The sequence below is a fragment of the Bubalus bubalis genome, chromosome 18 (genome assembly GCF_019923935.1).
Source record: "Bubalus bubalis isolate 160015118507 breed Murrah chromosome 18, NDDB_SH_1, whole genome shotgun sequence".
Taxonomy (NCBI): domain Eukaryota; kingdom Metazoa; phylum Chordata; class Mammalia; order Artiodactyla; family Bovidae; genus Bubalus; species Bubalus bubalis.
This window is the reverse complement of record NC_059174.1, coordinates 42029761-42051695: the sequence shown is the minus strand read 5'-3', so window position 1 is coordinate 42051695 and position 21935 is coordinate 42029761. Positions and strand designations below refer to the sequence as shown.

The following is a 21935-nucleotide window of genomic DNA, read 5'->3' as shown; positions in this document are numbered from 1 at the left end:
ATTTCTTTGGAGGGAATGATGCTAAAGCTGAAACTCCAGTACTTTGGCCACCTCATGCGAAGAGTTGAGTCATTGGAAAAGACTCTGATGCTGGGAGGGATTGGGGGCAGGAGGAGAAGGGGACGACAGAGGATGATATGGCTGGATGGCATCACTGACTCGATGGACGTGAGTCTGAGTGAACTCTGGGAGTTGGTGATGGACAGGGAGGCCTGGCGTGCTGTGATTCATGGGGTCGCAAAGAGTCGGACATGACTGAGCAACTGAACTGAACTGAACCTTGTCATTTTAGGTATATTATTGGTTATATTTTCTTTTTTAAAAAATTGAAGTGTAGTTGATTTATAATGTTTCAGGTATATAATGTTTTCTAAGTGATCATTGCTTTACTTCAGGAAGGAGATTAATTTTTTAATGTTTACTATTTGGCCACCTCTCTAAAATCTATTATTAACTAAAATATATAGTCTTATTTTTTAAGTAAGCATTAATAAAATATGTAAATAATGACTCTTTTCCTTTCCTAAATTTATATTTTCAATAGCTTTTTTCTTATCTTATTGCTTTGGATAGAACTTTTAGAAAAATGTTAAATAATGGTAGTGGTAATAGGCATCCTTGTAAAGATTTTCCCCTTCGAATAATGATTCAAATGTTTTATTGCTAAGTATAATAGATGATGATGGGTCTGAAAAGGGCTTTTCTTTTTTCAGTCATGTAAAGGACTTAGTATTTTACTTTTAGTATTCTATGCATTAAAAAATGTTAGAAATGACTTGAATTTTATCAAATGTCTTTTACTTAACTATTAATAATATTATATGTTTCCTTGGTCATATTTGATATTCTAAATTAATATTTTATTTCTTATCATTGAACCATCCTTACTTTACTTGAATAAAACAAACTTGATAATGGATCATTTGCTGTTTTAAATATACTGCCAGACATGATCAGTTGAAGCACTTTAGGAAGAAGAACTAGAAAGTCAAAACTATGATTATAAGAAAGCATCTGGTATGTTGCCTTAACTTAGTATGTTAATTGGTTTGAAACACATGGTACGTGAGAGGAGAGTGGGAAATAAAACTGGCAAAATAAACTGAGATATAGGTATATAACACCTTGAACCCTGTGTTCAAGATCTAAATTCTAGATATATAGATTGATGATGACATTTTGAACCATGAGAGCAGGTGAGAGGATCAGGAGAGTGTTTGGAATGAGACAGGAGAACTCTAATTAGAACTTGGAGAAATGTTAAACCCTCAGAACTCCTGAAAATGGTGACAAGGACCTATAAGGTCAGAGAAATAGGAAGAGACCCAGACAAGAGCAACAGTAGGGAAAATGAAAGAGGAAAGAGCTTTAAAGAAGAGATAGTGGTCAATGGTATTGAAGTGAGATGAGAAATGAGACAAGATTTGCACTTGTTTATTAGAAGATTTTGATGGAGCATGTCTAGGTTAGATTAAAAGAAATTAAAGAGTTAAGAGAGATTGGTAAAGAGACAGTAAGCATACTTTCTTATCATGATGATTATTATTATAACATTATCATAGTTATTCACACCCAAATTGTTGACATATGATCCAGAAGTTGTATGAAATAATTCAGCAATATTAAAACATTATGTGGCTATAGGAACACACATAATTATGGGAGCAAAACCAATGAAGTGGAAAAACAGCAGGAAACAACTCAGGAAAACAATGTTTAATTTCTTTCTTAAGCCCTCTGGGGGAATTCTCCAGACAGTTTTGAAAATGATCAATAATGAATGTTGCTGTAAATTTATTTTCCTTGCAAATCTTTATTTAAACAGTATATAATAGGCTGTAGCCTGTCAGTACTCTGGGCTGCCTGGGTTGGCGGGAAGCCCTGGGGCTTGGGGAGTTGGTTAGGACCAGAGAATATCTTTCTTTGCATAATAACTAGGCTGGTCTCTGGCTTCTGTGAGCTTATAATGATGGTGGTATTATCACTAGCGTATCATTGCTTTCTGAGTTTTGACAGTCATTGGCTACTAGTGAGAATCAAATAGGTTTGTGAGTGACTTACTTAAAAGATATCAAAGAGATTTGTTTTTATCTATATGATGATATTGTTCTAACTTTTTGAGTTCAATTGTTTTCTAGGTAGGTGAGAAAAGGGTGGATGTTACAACTAGAAACTAAGAAATCAGACAGAACCCCCAAAAGATCCTACAGATAGTTTTATGGGAATGGATCATCATAGTATTTGAAGAGGATGCTAGTCTTTTACTTCTTTGGGAGATGCACATGGGATATCCATGGGAAGGTGCCACCTATTTCCTTTAACCTTTAATCTATGTGTCACACAAAGAAAAAGCAGTGTTCCTTATGTCAGTTGCCCCTTACAAAGTGCCTGGCAAGTTATTTCTAGAGAGTACAGATTGAGACTCCTCACATAGGTTAGTGAAGCATGGTGCACAACCTCCTTTTTTTTTTTTTTTTTTTGTTAGTCATAAAGCTTGGAGACTAGCTGATGCTACTCTAAGACACTAAACCTTGGGCTTTGCTTTATATCACTCAGCTGAAATGTCTTCAAAAAGGCAAACTCCCAGCATGTTCTCCTCCCATACCGACCATGAAATTCTGAAACACTGTAACTGGGGTAAGGCCTGGGATCTAAATTATTGACCAGTTCCCTGTGGATTAAGATCTGGTTGGTTTTCAGTTTACTTTTTTAATTTCAGTAGGGTCTGTAGTGATGCCCCCTCTTATTCCTGATATCAGATCAGATCAGATTAGTCGCTCAGTCGTGTCCGACTCTTTGCGACCCCATGAATTGCAGCACGCCAGGCCTCCCTGTCCATCACCACCTCCTGGAGTTCACTGAGACTCACGTCCATCGAGTCAGTGATGCCATCCAGCCATCTCATCCTCTGTCGTCCCCTTCTCCTCCTGCCCCCAATCCCTCCCAGCATCAGGGTCTTTTCCAATGAGTCAACTCTTCGCATGAGGTGGCCATAGATGATATATATTCTTCTCTCTGTCTATGTCTTTGTCTCTCTTCTCTTTCTTAGTACATCTGGTGAGAGATTTAATGTGGTTTTACTGATATTTTCAAAGATCCATGTTTGGTTCCTTTAATTTTCTCTTATTGTCCTATTTTTAATTTCATTGATTTCTGCAATTATTATTTCTTTTATTTTTCCTAGGTTTTATTTGTTCTTTTTTTTCTAGTCCCTTAGTTGTTGTTGTTCAGTCACTCAGTCATGTCCAACTCCTTGTGGCCCCATGGACTGAAGCATGCCAGGCTTCCCTGTCCTTCAGTATCTCCCTGAGTTTGCTCAGACTTATGTCCATTGAGTCGGTGATACCATCCAACCATCTAGTTCTCTGCCATCCCCTTCTCCTCCTGCCTTCAATCGTTCCCAGCATCAGGGTCTTTTCCAATGAGTTGGCTCTTTGCATCAGGTGGCCAAAGTATTGGAGCTTCAGCTTCAGCATTAGTTTTTCCAATGAATACTCAGGGTTGATTTCCTTTAGGACTAACTGGTTTGATCTCTTTGCAGTCCAAGGGACTCTCAAGAGTCTTATCCACCACCACAATTCAAAAGCATCAGTTGTTCAGTGCTCAGCTTTCTTTATGGTCCAACTCTCACATCTGTTCATGAAAACTTGAAAAACCATAGCTTTGATGATACGAACTTTTGTAGGAAAAGTAATGTCTCAGCTTTCTAATACACTGTCTAGGTTTGTCATAGCTTCTCTTCCAAGGAGCAAGCATCTTTTAATTTCATGGCTGCAGTCACCATCTTCAGTGATTTTGAAGCCCCCCAAAATAAAGTTTGTCACAGTTCCCATTGTTTCCCCATCTATTTGCCATGAAGTGACGGGATTGGATGCCATGATGTTAGTTTTCTGAAGATTGAGTTTTAAGTGAGCTTTTTCACTTTCCTCTTTCACCTTCATCAAGACACTCTTTAGTTCCCCTTCACTTTCTGCTATTAAAGTGGTATTATCAGCAATCTTGATTCCAGCTTGTGCTTCATTCAACAGGGCATTTCACATGATGTACTCTGCATATGAATTAAATGAGTTCTTTAGAGGCTTATGCTATTAATTTCAAACATTTTTTTTCTTTTCTGTACAACATTTAATGATATAAATTTCCCTCTAAGCACTGTTTTAGTTATATCTCATAAATTTCAATATGTTCTAGTTTTCATTTTTTTTTCACTTCAAAATAGTTTCTAATTTCCCTTGGTTTAAGTTTTTAACTCATTTGTGTCTTTGAATTTAGGGTAAGATTCTTTGAGACAGAATATAGTTGGATAATATTTTATTTTTAAAATCCACTCTGACAATCCTCTGCCTTCTAATGTGGTGCTTAGACCATTTATGATTAATATGATTGTTAATGCAGTTATGTTTAAATTTACCATATTGATAATTGCTTTCTATTAGTCCAACCTGTCTTTTTCTACTTATCCTTCCTTAATTTAGAGTAATCAGATGATGTATTATGATTCCATTTCATCCTCTTTCTTGGCACATTAACTATTACTCTATTTTATTTTAGTGGCTGCTTTAGGGTTTATAGTATGTATGTTATTCATCACAGTCTGTCTTCAGTGACATAGTATCATTTTTTCATATGATAAAGAACCTAGCAACCACTTTAATTTTCCCCTCTCCTGGCTTTTTTGCTATTGTCACAATATATTTGACTCCTACATATGTTACATATACACAATATATTCTGATTTCCCTCCTTCTAGGATTTCAGCATTAGTCCACTTAAACTTTTCCTACAGGAAGGAACATGAAAGTATTCGTTGCTCAGTCATGTTTGATTCTTTGTGACCCCATGGACTGTCACTTGCCTGACTCCTCTGTCCATGGGATTCTTCAGGCAGGAATACTGGAATGGGTATCCATTCCTTTCTCCAGTGGGGATCTTCCTGACCCAGGGATTGAACCGGGGTCTCCTGTATTGCAGGCAGATTCTTTACTATCTGAGCCACCAGGAAGCCCTTTCCTACATAACAATGTTTATTTTTCCAGTCTTTTTTATTTTTCTATGTTTCATTTTGGATAGTGCACTTATTTATTTTATTTAGTCTAAGCTGCTGTTAATCACACCCTGTGTATTTTTCATCTCACACATTGTATCTTTCATCTCTAGATGTTCAGTATGGGCCCTTAATAAAATATCTTAAATGTCTCTCCTTATCAGACTCATTTATTCTTTTACTTTATTGATTGTATGGGATATATTTATAATAGCTGTCTTAATATCTTTGCACTTAAACTTTATTTGTATGAGGCTGATGTTGCTACAATATTGAGGCAATACTCTTCAAGTACTCAACATAATGTCCTGTGTGTCATGAAGCTTCTTTACTCTGGCTGTTGTGATGTAAATTCTTTTTAGCCTTATTGACCTTTGACAATTTTTGCAAAATTCTGGTGGTTTTAGAGCAGCTTGGATGAATTTCCTCACACAAATGTGCTGATCAATATTGAGATGAAGAATTGAGGGGACCCCTCTTCAGATCTCAAGAGCAGACGTCTTTCCTCCTGATTTCTTATCTGTGAATTCTGGCTTCCTTGACTTTCTAAAACTCAGAATTTTGTCTTCTTAACTCGAGAGGCTCACTGTGCTGTTTGGGTTCTCCTTCCTTATTGCAGTGTAGTTTGGGGACTCTCCAGGAAGTAACCTCAAGCTGTTGTAGGGGGTCACCTCGTTTGTTTTTGTTCACTTTGGGGTTCCTCTCTTATGTTGTATGAAATCCATAGTTTCATACAGTTTTCCTAGTTTATTTGTAACTTTTAAGGCAGAAAAGTAAATTCAGTTCCCGTTACTCCATCCCGGCCATAAATGGAATCTACTTTCACCTTTAAAGGTATTTTCAGTTGTTACATAATCCTAGGTCGATCATGATTTCCTGACACTTCCATTTTCTTCTGGTGTTCATCACTTTTCTATGTAGTTAGCTGTCAGTCCTATTCTTGCTCCTTTTAAGGTAATATTTTCTTCTCTAGGTGCCTTGTTATCATCAGCTGAACCCTGATGTGCTAAGGTGCATTTTTTTTTGTATTTATTGTGTCTACGATTTGTATCACTTCGTGAATCTTGCTTGAATATCTTATGAGTTATTGATGTTATCTTGGCAGTGTATTTCCTCCAATTATTCTTGACCATTTTCTCTTCAAATATTGCTCTTGTTCCTTACCTTCTCCTCTGCTTTCATTGCATTCAACTATCAGCGATTAAACTTTTCCACTATCCCTTACATTTCATCCTGTAGTTTCTAAACATTTTTCTCCATGTGCTTCTTTTTGCTTATTGTCTACTCTTCTACTTTCTAGTCTACCTGTTCTCTTTTTAGCAGTTTCAGTTCGTTACTAAATACTTCTTTTGAGTCCTAAATATCAGTTATTGCGTATTTTAAATCTAAAATTTACATTTTTCTTTAAAATACATTTATAATTTTGAACTTATAGTTCTTATAAAATAATGTTATAGGAATTTTAATAACAAGTTTGTAATTCTCATAAAACATTTTAAAGTTCTCTCAGGAGAACCTCATCTTCTATTTCCCTATTTCCATAGCACATGCTAATCATAATTATTTTAAAACAGATGTCTGATAACTCTAAATCTATGAGAATGTTCCTGTTTGAATCCTTTTTTTCCTCCTATTGGTCTTATTTCTATTCTGTACTTGATTAGTTTTTGTTGTATGATGGAAATAATACAGACTCTTTGTGTGATATTTACCAGTATCTTGCCTCACTGGACAGCTTTAAACTTTAATTTTCATATTTTCAGTATGGCAAGATTACTGAAACTTCAGCTTTTTTCCACTTTCTGCTTGGCCTCAGGGACTAGCTTCACAGAGCTTTGGAATCAGCAAGTATCTCAAGGAGAAAACTGTCACAGAGTGCCAGAGTGCCAGGCAGTCACTGTCAGGGAATTTGGCCATTTATGTGTAGCTACAGATGGTGACTGCAGCCATGAAATTAAAAGATGCGTACTCCTTGGAAGGAAAGTTATGACCAACCTAGATAACATATTCAAAAGCAGAGACATTACTTTGCCAACAAAGGTTCGTCTAGTCAAGGCTATGGTTTTTCCTGTGGTCATGTATGGATGTGAGAGTTGGACTGTAAAGAAGGCTGAACGCTGAAGAATTGATGCTTTTGAACTGTGGTGTTGGAGAAGACTCTTGAGAGTCCCTTGGACTGCAAGGAGATCCAACCAGTCCATTCTGAAGGAGATCAGCCCTGGGATTTCTTTGGAAGGAATGATGCTAAAGCTGAAACTCCAGTACTTTGGCCACCTCATGCGAAGAGTTGAGTCATTGGAAAAGACTCTGATGCTGGGAGGGATTGGGGGCAGGAGGAGAAGGGGACGACAGAGGATGAGATGGCTGGATGGCATCACTGACTCGATGGATGTGAGTCTGAGTGAACTCCGGGAGTTGCTGATGGACAGGGAGGCCTGGCGTGCTGCAATTCATGGGGTCGCAAAGAGTCGGACACAACTGAGCAACTGATCTGATCTGATCTGATCTGACAGGGTAGTTCTAAATTCCATTTTTTTCTGGTCACATTAGTCCTGTGAAATAAGAAGAAATTAAGTTCTAACTTCTAGGTCTTTTGTCCTTTGTAACCTAGAATTGGTAAATGCTTCAAGGGGAAAATCAGTAAGTGGAATTTTGGTATTGCTTTTATGGCTATCCCTTTTCCCCAGGATCATGGTCTTTCAATCCTGACTGCTTCAGGTGCTGTCTGATTATGGAGGTATTTCTAATTGCATTTTATCTGGATTTTATAGTTCAGTGGGAAATTGATATGCTATATACTACCACATCTGAGTCCAAAAGGGATACCTTCTTGAAACTCCATGGTACACTTCGGACTTTAATTTCTGGTCAGTTGAAACAATGAATGTGATATCATTTTGTAAACTCTTAGGGGCTGGACCTATATGTGAAGAAAGGTCACTAAACCAATTTCATTTATCTCTATAAGAAGCATTTGTATCCACCATCTATTTGAGATTGAATTTTAGGCAACTTAAAGCTATAAGAAAGAAGAGGTGGAAGATATTAGGCAGCTACATCTCTCTTCCATTATTGTACCTAGATTGTCTTCTAAAACTCTTAGCACAATTTGGTCAAATAAACTGATTTATTATTTCTCAAAAGCCTATTTATGATCGCCTAAAAGGCAATTTTTATTTCTTTTTTTCTTTCACAATTTTATAAATATTGCTTCATTGTCTTCTGGGATTGAATGATACATTAACAATATTTGGGGACAACTTAATTCCCTTTGTGCCAGCAGCAGCCATAAATATCCCTTTTCATGATGACTATTAACTATAAATGGTTTTATCCCCAAATCAATCATTATGCATTAATATTTCCTGGAACATATGAGCCCTTATGAAAAACGGCTTTGGTTCTTACTTCCTTACCTGAAATAAGACTTCTAAGTGGGTGTTTTCTGACCTGGGGTTCTTGAATCCATTTGTTGTTGTTCAGTCACACAGTCATGTCCGACTGTTTGTGAACCCATGAACTGCAGCACACAAGGCTTCCCTATCCTTCGCCATCTCCTGGAATTTGCTTAACATCATGTCCATTGAGTCAATGATGCCATCCAACTATCTCATCCTTTGTCAGCCCCTTCTCCACCTGCTCTCAACCTTTCCCAGCATTAGGATCTTTTCTAATGAGGCAGCTCCTAGTATCAGGTGGCCAAAGTATTGCAGCTTCAGCTTCAATATCAGTCCTTCCAATGAATATTCAGGGTTGATTTTCTTAGGACTAACTGGTTTGATCTTTTTGCAGTCTAAAGGACTCTCAAGAGTCTTCTCTAGCATCAATTCTTCAGTGCTCAGCCTTCTTTATGGTCCAACTCTCACATCCATACATGACTCCTGGAAAAACCATAGCTTTGATTACATGGACCTTTGTCAGTAAAAGTGATGTCTCTGCTTTTTAATATGCTGTCTAGGTTTGTCATAGCTTTTCTTTCAAGAAGCAAATATCTTTTAATTTCATGTCTGCAGTCACCATCTGCAGTGATTTTGGAGTCCAAGAAAATAAAGTCTGTCACTGTTTCCATTTTTGCCTCATCTGTTTGCCATGAAGTGATGGGACTGGATGCCATGAACTTAGTTTTATTTTTTAATTTTATTTTATTTTTAAACTTTACATAATTGTATTAGTTTTGCCAAATATCAAAATGAATCCACCACAGGTATACATGTGTTCCCCATCCTGAACCCTCCTCCCTCCTCCCTCCCCATGCTGAATGTTGGATTTTAGTCCAGCTTTTTCACTCTCCTCTTTCACCATCATCGAGAAGCTCTTTTAGTTCCTCTTCATTTTCTATCATTAGAGTTGTGTCATCTGCATATCTGAGGTTATTGATATTTCTTCCGACAATCTTGATTCCAGCTTGTGCTTCATCCAGCCTCATGTTTTGCATGAGGTACTCTGCATATAAGTTAAATAAGCAGGGTGACAATATACAGCCTTGACATACTCCTTTCCCAATTTGGAACAAGTCCATTGTTTCATGTCCAATTCTAATTGCTGCTTCTTGACCTGCATACAGGTTTCTCAGGAGACAGGTATTGTGGTCTGGTATTCCCATCTCTTTAAGAATTTTCCACAGCTTGTTGTGATCCACAGTCAAAGGCTTTAACATAGAAAATGAAGAAGTAGATGTTTTTCTGTTATTCCCTTGCTTTCTCTATGATACAATGGATGTTGGCAATTTGATCTCTGGTTCCTCTGCCTTTTCTAAATCCAGCTTATACACCTGGAGGTTCTTGGTTCATGTACTGTTGAAACTTAGCTTGGAGAATTTTGAGCATTTACTTACTAGCATGTGAAATGAGTGCAATTGTGCAGTAGTTTGGACTACCATAGAGATAGTTGAATCCATCAGTTCAGTTCAGCCATTCAGTTGTGTCTGACTCTTTGTGACCCTGTGGACTGCAGCACACCAGGCTTCTCTGTCCATCAACAACTCCTGGAGCTTGCTCAAACTCATGTCCATTGAGCTGGTGATGCCATTCAACCATTGAACCCTCTGTTGTCCCCTTCTTCTCCTGCCTTCAGTCTTTCGAAGCATCAGGGTCTTTTCCAGTGAGTCCGTTCTTTGCATCAGGTGGCCAAAGTATTGGAGCTTCAGCTTCAGTATCAGTCCTTCCAATGAATATTCAGGGCTGATCTCCTTTAGGATGGACTGGTTTGATCTCCTTGCAGTCCAAGAGGCTCTCAAGAATCTTCTCCAACACCACAGCTCAAATCATCAATTCTTCGATGCTCAGCTGTCTTTATAGTCCAACTCTCACATCCATACATGACTACTGGAAAAACCATAGCTTTGACTATATGGACCTTTGTTGGCAAAATAATGTCTCTGCTTTTTAATATGCTATCTAGGTTGGTCATAACTTGTCTTCCAAAGAGCAAGCATCTTTTAACTTCATGGCTGTAATCACCATCTGCAGTGATTTTGGAGCCCAAGAAAATAAAGTCTGTCACCGTTTCCATTGTTTTCCTATCTATTTGCCATGAAGTGATGGGACCAGATGCCATGGTATTAGTTTTTTGAATGTTGAGTTTTAAGCCAGTTTTTGCATTCTCCTCACTCACTTTCATCAAGAGGCTCTTTAGTTCCTTTTCACTTTCTGCCAGAAGGGTGGTGTCATCTGCATATCTGAGGTTATTGATATTTCTCCTAACAATCTTGATTCCAGCTTGAATCCATAGAGGTCTTTAAAAATAGGAATGGATATTTTCCCACTATTTAAAAACCTTTAATGGAAAATAATAAATTTTCTTAAGAGGTATCTGAAAGGTAAAGAAACAATCAAGTATCTAGTCCCTGTCCTGAAGTGTATCAATTCAGCTAATGGTGGTCATCTGGGAATGACCTACATGTTTGATTGGCAACCACATACCTTTGACTATAAAGAAAGTGAGAAATGTATTAATTGTTATGTTGCTTTGTGCCATAGGCAAAGTGTTTCAAAGCTTGCTGTTCATTGAAGAAATAAAAATAATTAAGAGGTGTTGATCATGTAAAGTTTGGTATCCACAGCTTCTTCCAAGGGGAATGGTCATTTATCTTATTCTGAAATATATCCATTGACAGGTGTTATCGCGAATCCACAGTTATGTAAGGAAGATCTCCATTCTTCCCATAATATTGATGTTCTAATTGAAATGTATCACTTGGCTACATGGTTCTACTTTGGGATTAACAGATTAACTTTGCAATGCTCCTTGGTCTCTGAGGGTAAAAGATGATAATGAAACAGATTTTATTTATTAATTGCTCATCACACCTGCACTGGCATCAAGTAATTCTCTATATGAAGCAGTCTCCCTTTGTTTTGGACATGCTGGCATAATAAGACATGTAGGACATAGGCATTAAACAAAGGTTACCTAGGCCTTAGTTTCAAATTCATTTTGCATTTCTTAATGCCAGAATATCTTATTCAATATCCATGGTGTTTCTCCATGTTCAAAAGACAGTAAATAGCATGTAAAATAGTGTTATATATATATATATTTCCTGTGTTTTCTTAGTCTATTTGTCTCCTTCAGAGTTAGAATGATTTCTGGATGGTGCTGATGTAGTGTCAGATGTTTTGGTGCACAGGAGTGAGGCTTGAAGTACAAAGGGTATAAGCAATCAGGATTCTAGTCTGGACTACTGTTGTGCAAAACTTTCTTTTGGGTTTGATTGCCTATATTGCAAGAAATGAACTGAATTTTCATTTAATGTGTGTATGGTAACAGTGGCCCACATTTTCATTATTTTCCCCACACCTTTTGTTTTGCATACAAAATGATCTCTCCTGAAATTATTCAAAAGAAAAAGAATCTTTACTCCAATATTGAGTGATTGAGATAGGAGTTGCTTAATTATGTCTCATATGCAAATTTGTGTAGGCTATAAGACAAATGTCTAATAAAAACTGATATTTGCTAAGATATTTTGAAAATTTAAGGAATTTTTAATTACTACAGGTAATTTATTGGGTTTTACATTGGTTTATATACCTGAGACATGCTTAACTTTAGTTGTTTTCTGTACAGTGATTTTGCTTAATCATCTGGTTATTCCCATCTGTTGATGTCTCTGTTCCTGACTGCAAGCTCCTGGAGGTTAAGCTATACCCTGTGAATTATTGCAAACTTTATTTTCTACATAGTTGAGTAGCTCTGAGATTTCTTTCTTTACGTTCCAGATGATGTTGTCTAGTAAGCAAACACATTTCCACTGACACTGGAAATTCTATCAAAAAGGTCTAATGAACCAGGTATCATTCAGACACCTGGTTGTTTATGTAGATTGTTTAGCTTTGGAGTGAAGTGATCAGACCATTAAAATAAGTCCCTGAAAATCAGGATAAGGTCTAGTAATAAGAGATATGCAAGCAGAGTTAAGTAGCACTAATAAATTATGGGAATATCTTTGATTGTACAACATTGTCTAAAAATCATACTGAAATCTCATCAGTTAAAATGAAACACTGGCTGGTCCATTTGAATCTCCTGTGAATCTTCAGAACACTTCAGTAGATGATGTGTTTATTGTCCCATAGTTGATCCCACAGATGACTTACTGACCCACATCAGAAGATGATGGCAGTGAGATTAGCCTCTTCCAGGTCATACAACGTATTATCATTAGTCTGATACTAGGACTGTCTTGTTCGTTAATTCATCTATTTATTGGTCTCTCCAACCAGTAAGATAATCATGTCATGTGTGAAAAAAGGCAGTTTTATTTATTCCTTTTCAATCTTATCTATTTTGTTTCCTCTTACACGAGATCAGTTCAGTTCAGTCGCTCAGTTGTGTCCGACTCTTTGCGACCCCATGAATCGCAGCACGCCAGGCTCCCTGTACATCGCCAACTCCCAGAGTTCACTCAAACTCACGTCCATTGAGTCGGTGATGCCATCCAGCCATCTCATCCTCTGTCGTCCCCTTTTCCTCCTGCCCCCAATCCCTCCCAGCATCAGAGTCTTTTCCAATGAGACAACTCTTCTCATGAGGTGGCCAAAGTACTGGAGTTTCAGCTTTAGCATTTACACGAGATAGGATGTACCAATCAAGGGGAATACATCCAGTTTCTTACCTAAAGTGTGACGTTAGCTGTTGCTTTTTTTTTTTTTTTTTTAGGTGTTCTTTATCATATTGAAGAAATTTGTGGTTAACTGAAAGTTTTTATTATGACTGAGTGCTGTATTAGTAAGTATTCTTTCTGCTTTTATTTTCTGGAATAAAACAGGTATAATTTCTACTGTAAATGTTTGGTGGAGTTCACCAATGAACTCGCCTGGGCCTGGTACTTTCTTTTTTTGAAGGTTGTTAATTGCTGATTCAATTTCTTTTTTAGATATTGGCCTATCCATAGTATGTATTTCTCTATGTAAGTTTTGAAGGAAGTTGTCCATTTCATCTAAATTATCAAATTTATCGGCATAGATTGGTTCACAGTACTTTTTAATTATTCTTTTACTGTTCATGGATCAGTAGTGATGAGCCCTATTTACTTCTGATATTGGTAATAAATATTTTCTCTCTTTTTTTCTTGGTTAGCCTGACTAGAGTTTTATTAAATTTATTGATTTTTTAAAAAAACCTTTTTGTTTCATTCTGATTTTTTTTGATTTCTGTATTTTCTTTAACATTTCTTTCCTTCTGCTTGCTTTGTATTTATCTTGTTCTTCTTTTTCTGGCTTTCTGAGGTAGAAACTTTGATTATTAATTTGCAATATTTTTTCTTTTCTAATGTAAGCATTTACTAATGTAAATTTCTCTCTCAGCACTACTTAAGCTTCTTCCCACAAATTCTGATATTGTATACTATTATTTTCACTATATTCTATGCACTTTTAAAATTTTCAATGAGGCTTCCTCTTTGACTCATGGCTTATTTAGGAAACTGTTGTTTACGTTTCAAATGTTTTTAATTTTTCTGTTATTTTTCTGTTATTGATTTCTAGTTTGATTCCTTTATGGTCAGAGAACATAGTCTGCATTATTTCAGTTCTTTTAAATTGGTTGAGATTTATTTTATGACTGAGGATATAGTTTACCTTGGTAATCAAACAGTACTTGAAAGGAACATGCATTCTGGTGCCTGGAGAATCCTAGGGATGGGGGAGCCTGGTAGGCTTCCATCTATGGGGTCGCATAGAGTCGGACACGACTGAACTGACTTAGAGCAGCAGCAGCAAGGGAATGTTCTATAAACGTCAGTTAGATAATGTCAGTGGATCAGTTCTCTGTCCTTGCTGGTTTACTGTTTAGTAAGTTGCAGTTGCAAATAGTAGGGTATTGAAGTCCCAAATATAATTGTGAATTTGTCTATTTCTTCTTTCAGCTTCTCCAGTTTTTGTTTTGATTCTCTGTTATTTGGTGCATAAACATTTAGGATTACTAGATTTTCCCATGAATTGACTTATTTATCGTTAAGTTATGACAATATTGTTGTAGTTCATTCACTAAGTCATGTCTTACTCTTTGGAATCCCATGAACTGCAGCATGCCAGTCTTCCCTGTCCTTCACTATCTCCCTGAGTTTGCTCAAACTCTTGTCCACTGAGTTAGTGATGCTATCGAACCATCTCATCTTCTGTTACTCCCTTCTTCTCTTGCCCTCAATCTTTCCCATCATCAGGGTCTTTTCCAATGAGTCGGCTCTTTGCATCATGTTGCCAAAATTATTGGAGCTTCAGCTTCAGCTTCAGCCCCAGTTCTTCCAATGAATATTCAATGTTTATTTCCTTTAAGATTGGCCAGTTTGATTTCCTTGCTGTCCAAGGAACTCTCAAGAGTCTTCTCCAGCACCACAGTTCAAAAGCATCAATTCTTCAGCGCTCAGCCTTCTCTATGGTCAACTTCTCACATCCATACCTGACTTCTGGAAAAACCATATTTTGACTATAAAACTCTATATTCTAAATAATTTTATTTGGGCTGGTCTATGTTATCTGATATCAGTGTAATCACATTTCCTTCCTCTCTCTCTTTCTTTCTTCCTCTCTCCGACCCTTTCTTGTTCCTCCCTCCCTCCCTTCTTCCCTTTTTCTTTTTCCCTCTTTCTTTTTTGGATTAATATTTCCATGACATATTTTTTTCCCAGTCTTTGCCATTCAACATACCTAGTCATTATGGTTGAAGTAAGTTTCTTATAGACAGCATATGGTTGAGTCTTCATTTACTCTGCTAATACCTATATTTTAGCTGTTGTATTTGGACTATTTACAATTTAGTAATTTGCATTTACTTTAAGACCACCTGACCTGCCTCTTGAGAAACCTGTATGCAGGTCAGGAAGCAACAGTTAGAACTGGACATGGAACAACAGACTGGTTCCAAATAGGAAAAGGAGTATGTCAAGGCTGTATATTGTCTCCCTGATTATTTAAATTATATGCAGAGTACATCATGAGAAACTCTGGGCTGGAGGAAGCACAAGCTGGAATCAAGATTGCTGGGAGAAATATCTATAACCTCACATATGCAGATGACACCACCCTTATGGCAGAAAGTGAAGAAGAACTAAAGAGCCTCTTGATGAAAGTGAAAGAGGAGAGTGAAAAAGTTGGCTTAAAGCTCAACATTCAGAAAACGAAGATCATGCCATCTGGTCCCATCACTTCATGGAAAATAGATGGGGAAACAGTGGAAAGAGTGTCAAACTCTATTTTTCTGGGCTCCAAAATCACTGCAGATGGTGATTGCAGCCATGAAATTAAAAGACACTTCCTCCTTGGAAGGAAAGTTATGACCAACCTAGATAGCATATTAAAAAGCAGAGACATTACTTTGCCAACAAAGGTCTGTCTAGTCAAGGCTATGGCTTTTCCAGTGGTCATGTATGGATGTGAGAGTTGGACTATAAAGAAAGCTGAGTGCCGAATAATTGATGCTTTTGACTGTGGTGTTGGAGAAGACTCTTGAGAGTCCCTTGGTCTGCAAGGAGATCCAGCAAGTCCATCCTAAAGGAGACCAGTCCTGGGTGTTCATTGGAAGGACTGATGTTGAAGCTGAAACTCCAATACGCTGGCCACCTGATGCAAAGAGCTGACTCATTTGAAAAGACCCTGATGCTGGGAAAGATTGAGGGCAGGAGGAGAAGGGGCGATGGAGGATGAGATGAGTGGATGGCATCACCAACACAATGGACATGGGTTTGAGTGAACTCCGGGAGTTGGTGATGGACAGGGAGGCCTGGTGCGCTGCGGTTCATGGAGTCGCAAAGAGTTGGACACAAACTGAGTGACTGACCTGAACTGAAATTAATTATTGTTATAATAATATCTAAATATGCTGTTTTACTGTTTATATTCTATTTTCCCTGTTTCTTTTCACTCTACTTCTTTTTTGTTACTTTCCCATGGGATTTGAAGATTTTTAGAATTCCATTTTTTAAAATTTATAATATAAAGCATATAATTTTGTGTACTTTTCTTAGTGGTTATTCTAGTGCTTACCATATGCATGATGTTTTACCACTTCAGGTGGAATGTAATAGTCCAACTTCCCTTTAGGTCCCTTGTTCAATTTTTAAAATATAATTGTTTAAAGTACAAAGGAGGCAAGAATATACAGTGGAGAAAAGACAATCTCTTTAATAAGTGGTGCTGGGAAAACTGGTCAACCAGATGTAAAAGGATGAAACTAGAACACTTTCTAACACCAAACACAAAAATAAACTCAAAATGGATTAAAGATCTAAACATAAGACCAGAAACTATAAAAATCTTAGAGGAGAACATAGGCAAAACACTCTCTGACAAACATCACAGCAGGATCCTCTATGACCCACCTCCCAGAATATTGGAAATAAAAGCAAAAATAAACAAATGGGATCTAACTAAAATTAAAAGCTTCTGCACAACAAAGGAAACTATAAGCAAGGTGAAAGACAGCCTTCAGAATGGGAGAAAACAATAGCAAATGAAGCAACTGACAAACAATTAATCTCAAAAATAAACAAGCAGCTCCTGCAGCTCAATTCCAGAAAAATAAACGACCTAATCAAAAAATGGGCCAAAGCACTAAATAGACATTTCTCCAAAGAAGACATACAGATGGCTAACAAACACATGAAAAGATGCTCAACATCAGTAATTATCAGAGAAATGCAAATCAAAAGCACAATGAGGTACCATTTCACACCAGTCAGAATGGCTGCGATCCAAAAGTCTACAAGCAATAAATGCTGGAGAGGGTGTGGAGAAAAGGGAACCTTCTTACACTGTTGGTGGGAATGCAAACTAGTACAGCCACTATGGAGAACAGTGTGGAGATTCCTTAAAAAACTGGAAATAGAACTTCCATATGACCCAGCAATCTCACTGCTGGGCATACACACCGAGGAAACCAGGATTGAAAGAGATACGTGTATCTCAGTGTTCATCACAGCACTGTTTATAATAGCCAGGACATGGAAGCAACCTAGATGTCCATCAGCAGACTAATGGATAAGAAAGCAGTGGTACATATACACAATGGAGGATTACTCAGCCATTAAAAAGAATACATTTGAATCAGTTCTAATGAGGTGGATGAAACTGGAGCCTATTATACAGAGTGAAGTAAGCCAGAAAGAAAAACACCGATACAGTATACTAATGCATATATATGGAATTTAGAAAGATGGTAATGACAATCCTGTATGCGAGACAGCAAAAGAGACACAGATGTATAGAATAGTCTTTTGGACTCTGTAGGGGTGGGGGGTGATGATTTGGGAGAATGGCATTAAAACATGTATAATATCATATAAGAAATGAATGGCCAGTCCAGGTTTGATGCAGGATACAGGAAGCTTGGGGCTGGTACACTGGGATGACCCAGAGGGATGGTATGGGGAGGGAGGTGGGAGAGAGGTTCAGGTTGGGGAACACGTGTACACCCGTGGCTGATGCATGTTGATGTACAGCAAAATCAATACAATATTGTAAAGTAAAAATAAATAAATAAAAGAGTCAGACACAACTGAGAAAAAAAATAAAGTATTTCCTCTATACACATTGAGTGCCACGTCAAATGGGGTTACAACTTTTGTTTCAACCACAAAGAAACTCATGAGTTAAAGAGTAACCTATTATATTTATTTCTAGTTTTAGCAATTCCATTGTTTTTATTTTCCTTTCTGAAGGTTTAAATCTTCCTCTGCTTTTTCTTCTTGTTTGGAGAACTTCCTTTAGCCACTCTCAAAAGGTAGGTGTGCTAACAACAAATTCTCTTTATTTTAATTTGTCCAAATATGTCTTTATTTTTCCTTCACTGTGAAAGGTAGTTTGCCAGATATAAGATTCAAGGTTGACAGTTTTTTTCTTCCAGTACTTGAAAAATATTGTTCTACTTCCTTTGCCTCTACAGTTTTAGATGAGAAACCCACTGCCATTCGATTGGGGTTGCTTTGCAGGTAATGTATTATTTCCCTTTGTTCCTTTTAAGGTTATTTGTTAAAATCAATTTTTATTGGAATATAGTTGATTTACATGTTGTGTTAGTTTCTGCTGTTCAGCAGAATGAATTAGTTTACATACATGTGTGTGTTATTCACTCAGTTGTGTCCCACTCTTTGAAATTCCATAGACTTTATCCTGCCAGGCTTCTCTGTCCATGGGATTCTCCAGGCAAGAATACTGGAGTGAATAGTCATTCCCTTTCCCAGGGGATCTTCCCAACCTAGGGACTGAACCCGGGTCTCTTCCATTGCAGGCAGATTCTTTACCATCTGAGCCATCAGGGAAGCTTATATATATATATATATATATATATATCTCTCTCTCTCTCTCTCCACTCTTTTTAAGATTATTTTTCCATGTAGGTCTTTACAGAGTATTGAATAGAGTTCCATGTGCTATATAGTAGATTCTAATTAGTTATCTATTTATATATAGTAGTGTGTATGTGTCAATCCATATCTCCCAGTTATTCCCTCCCTTACCCCTTTGGTAACCATAAGTTTGTTTCCTACGTCTATGACTATTTCTCGTCTGTAAATAAGTTTATTTGTACCATTTTTTAAAGATTCCAAATATAAATGGTATCATATAATATTTGTTTTTCTTTGTCTGACTTACTTCACTTAATTGTATTTAGTTTTCAGTATTTTGATATATGTTTTGGTGTGGATTTCTTTGAACTTATCCCTATTTGAGATATGTTCAGATTTATCAATCCACAGATTTATATTTTCCACAAAATTTGAAAAATATACAGCTATTATTTCTTTGAATAATTTTTCAGTTCCACTATCTCTTCTTTTCTTCCTGAAACTCTGACAATATGAAAGTTAGATCTTATTGTCCCACAGGTTCCTGAGTCTCTGTTTATTTTCCTGTTATTCTCTGAATAAACTCTAATTATTTGTCTTCAAATTTATTGTTTCTCTCCTTCAGTTTACTATTGACTTCATCAGATTTTATATTTTTGTTATCATATGTTTTATTTCTATAATTTCCATTTGGTTCCTTTAAAAATAACTTCTATTTCTTTTCTTGTATTTTCTATCTTTTTACTTGCTTCATGACAATTTGTAATCAATTGGTTGAAGCATTTTTATGATTGCCATTGTAATATCCTTTTCAGATAAGTTCAACATCTTTTTCATCTTGGTATTGACATCAGTTGATTATCTTTCTTCATTCAAATTATTTTTTCTCTGGTTTGTAGTATGAGGAGTGGGTTTATATAAGATCCTATGCATTTTGACTATTGTATTAGGGGATTCTTGATACTATTTACATCTTCTATTTTAACATCTGCTCAGGTTAGTGTACAGTCTGGACTACTTTTATGGGCTTCAGTTCCAACGACAGTTTAGTTTTATGACCCCTTGCAAAGCTGTTCTGGTTTGTTTCTTTCTTTTGGTGTTACTGTATCTCCTAACCAGTCTTGGCAGGTGTTATTGGTAGAGACAGAAGATACTATCTTGGAATGCCTGTTGATACCAGGTGACATTCTGAGAGAAGAGGCAGAAGTTAGCGAACCTAGGTCTTCTTATTCCCCTGACTGGAGACTGGGGAGATATAGGGCTTTGCCGTTGCTGCTATTGCTTTGCAGATTGGGCGGTCCAATTCTGGAGCTTTGCTGCTGACCTTGAAGACAGATACTTCAGGACCCTGTTTATAAAGCAAAGGTTGGGACAGCTGTGCTTTGCTGCTACTACTGCTGCCTGTAGATCAGACTGTCCAAGTTGTGAAGCATGGTTGGGATTTCCTGCCCGGTTTTGTTGGGCATCTCCCTTCCCAGTCTCTTGGCTTGTGTGTTTGTGTGTGTGCGCACCTATGGTCAGTTCCAGGTTTCGGGTTTCTACGAATCCTAGGCTAGAAGTACGTGGAAAATAGAAAGGAAACCTAGGAGAACTCACCATGCCATCATTCAAGTTCTGAGATTCTTGGCCATTCCACCCTCTTCTTTCTAGCTTTTAGAGCTCGTTTATCATTGTCATTTGAATTATTTCCATGGTATTTTATTTAGAGGGCATGTGTGAGGGAAAATGAGTCTATACATCTCCTTCCTGAACTGGAAATCTATTCTACATTAAAAAAATTTAGATATAAATGACTATAATATGTTAGTTTCAGATGTACAGCATAATGACTATCTGTCTATATATCAGGAAATGATCACTACAAAGTCTAATTAACATCTGTCACCATCAGTTCAGTTAGTTCAGTTCAGTTGATCAGTCGTGTCCAACTCTTTGCAACCCCATGGACTGAAGTACCCCGTGGACTGCAGGCTTCCTTGTCCATCACGAACTCCTGGAGCTTACTCAAATTCATGTCCCTTGAGTCGCTGATGTCATCCAACCATCTCATCCTTTGTTGTCCCCTTATCCTCCCACCTTCAATATTTCCCAGCATCAGGGTCTTTTCGAAAGATTCAGTTCTTTGCCTCAGGTGGCCAAAGTATTGGAGTTTCCACTTCAGCATCAGTCCTTCCAATGAATACTCAGGACTGATTTCCTTTAGGATGGACTGATTGGATCTTCTTGCAGTCCAAGGGACTCTCAAGAGTCTTCTCCAACACCACAGTTCAAACATCATACTTCTGTCACTATACAGAGCCACATTTTTCCTTAGGATGAGGACTTCTAAGATTTAGTTTCAGTACGTTTTAAATATGCAACACAGTGTTATAAACTATAATCACCTTGCTGTACATTATATCCCCATGACTTATTTATTTCATAACTGAAAGTTCACACTTTTTCACGCCCTTTACCTTTTCACTCATTTTGTCAACACCCCACACCCAATCTGTTCTCTATGTCTATGAGTTTGCTTTCTTTTTCTTTTCTTTTTTCTAGATTCCACATATAAGCAAAATCATACATTACTCTTCTTTCTTTGCCTGACTTGTTTCACTTAGCATAGTGCCCTCAGAGTCTACCCATTTTGTCACAAATGGTAAGGTTTTATTACTTTTTAGGGCTGAATAATATTCTATTCTATTTATTTATTTACATACACACAGAGAAACATATATAACATTTTCTCTATCTGTTCATCCATCTATAAAGACTTAGGTTGCTTCCATATCTTGGCAATGAGCATGAGAATGCATATATCTTTTTGAGTTAGTGCATTCTTTAAAAAAAATAAATACCCAGAAGTGAAATTGCTAGATTATATGGGAGTTCTATTCTTAGTTTTTTGAGGAAACTCCATATTGTTTTCTATAAATGTTGTACCAACACATTCCTATCAGCAGGACACAAGTTTTCTGTTTCCCATGCCAACACTTGTTATTTCTTGTTTTTTTTTTTTAATAACAACCATTCTAACAGATGTGAGGTGATATCTCATTGCGATTTGGATTTGCTTTTTCCTAATGATGTATGGATATGAGAGTTGGACTGTGAAGAAAGCTGAGC

At 37.1% G+C, this 21935-nt stretch overlaps 1 long non-coding RNA gene across 1 annotated transcript in view; it reads left to right on the top strand.

The window, feature by feature from the left end:
* Positions 1-21935, top strand: part of LOC123330349 — a 53217-nt gene that overhangs the window by 13845 nt on the left and 17437 nt on the right. Inside the window, exon 2 of the long non-coding RNA XR_006546205.1 lies at positions 13205-13273. This is a non-coding gene — a long non-coding RNA (uncharacterized LOC123330349). The remainder of the gene's footprint in view (positions 1-13204; positions 13274-21935) is intronic.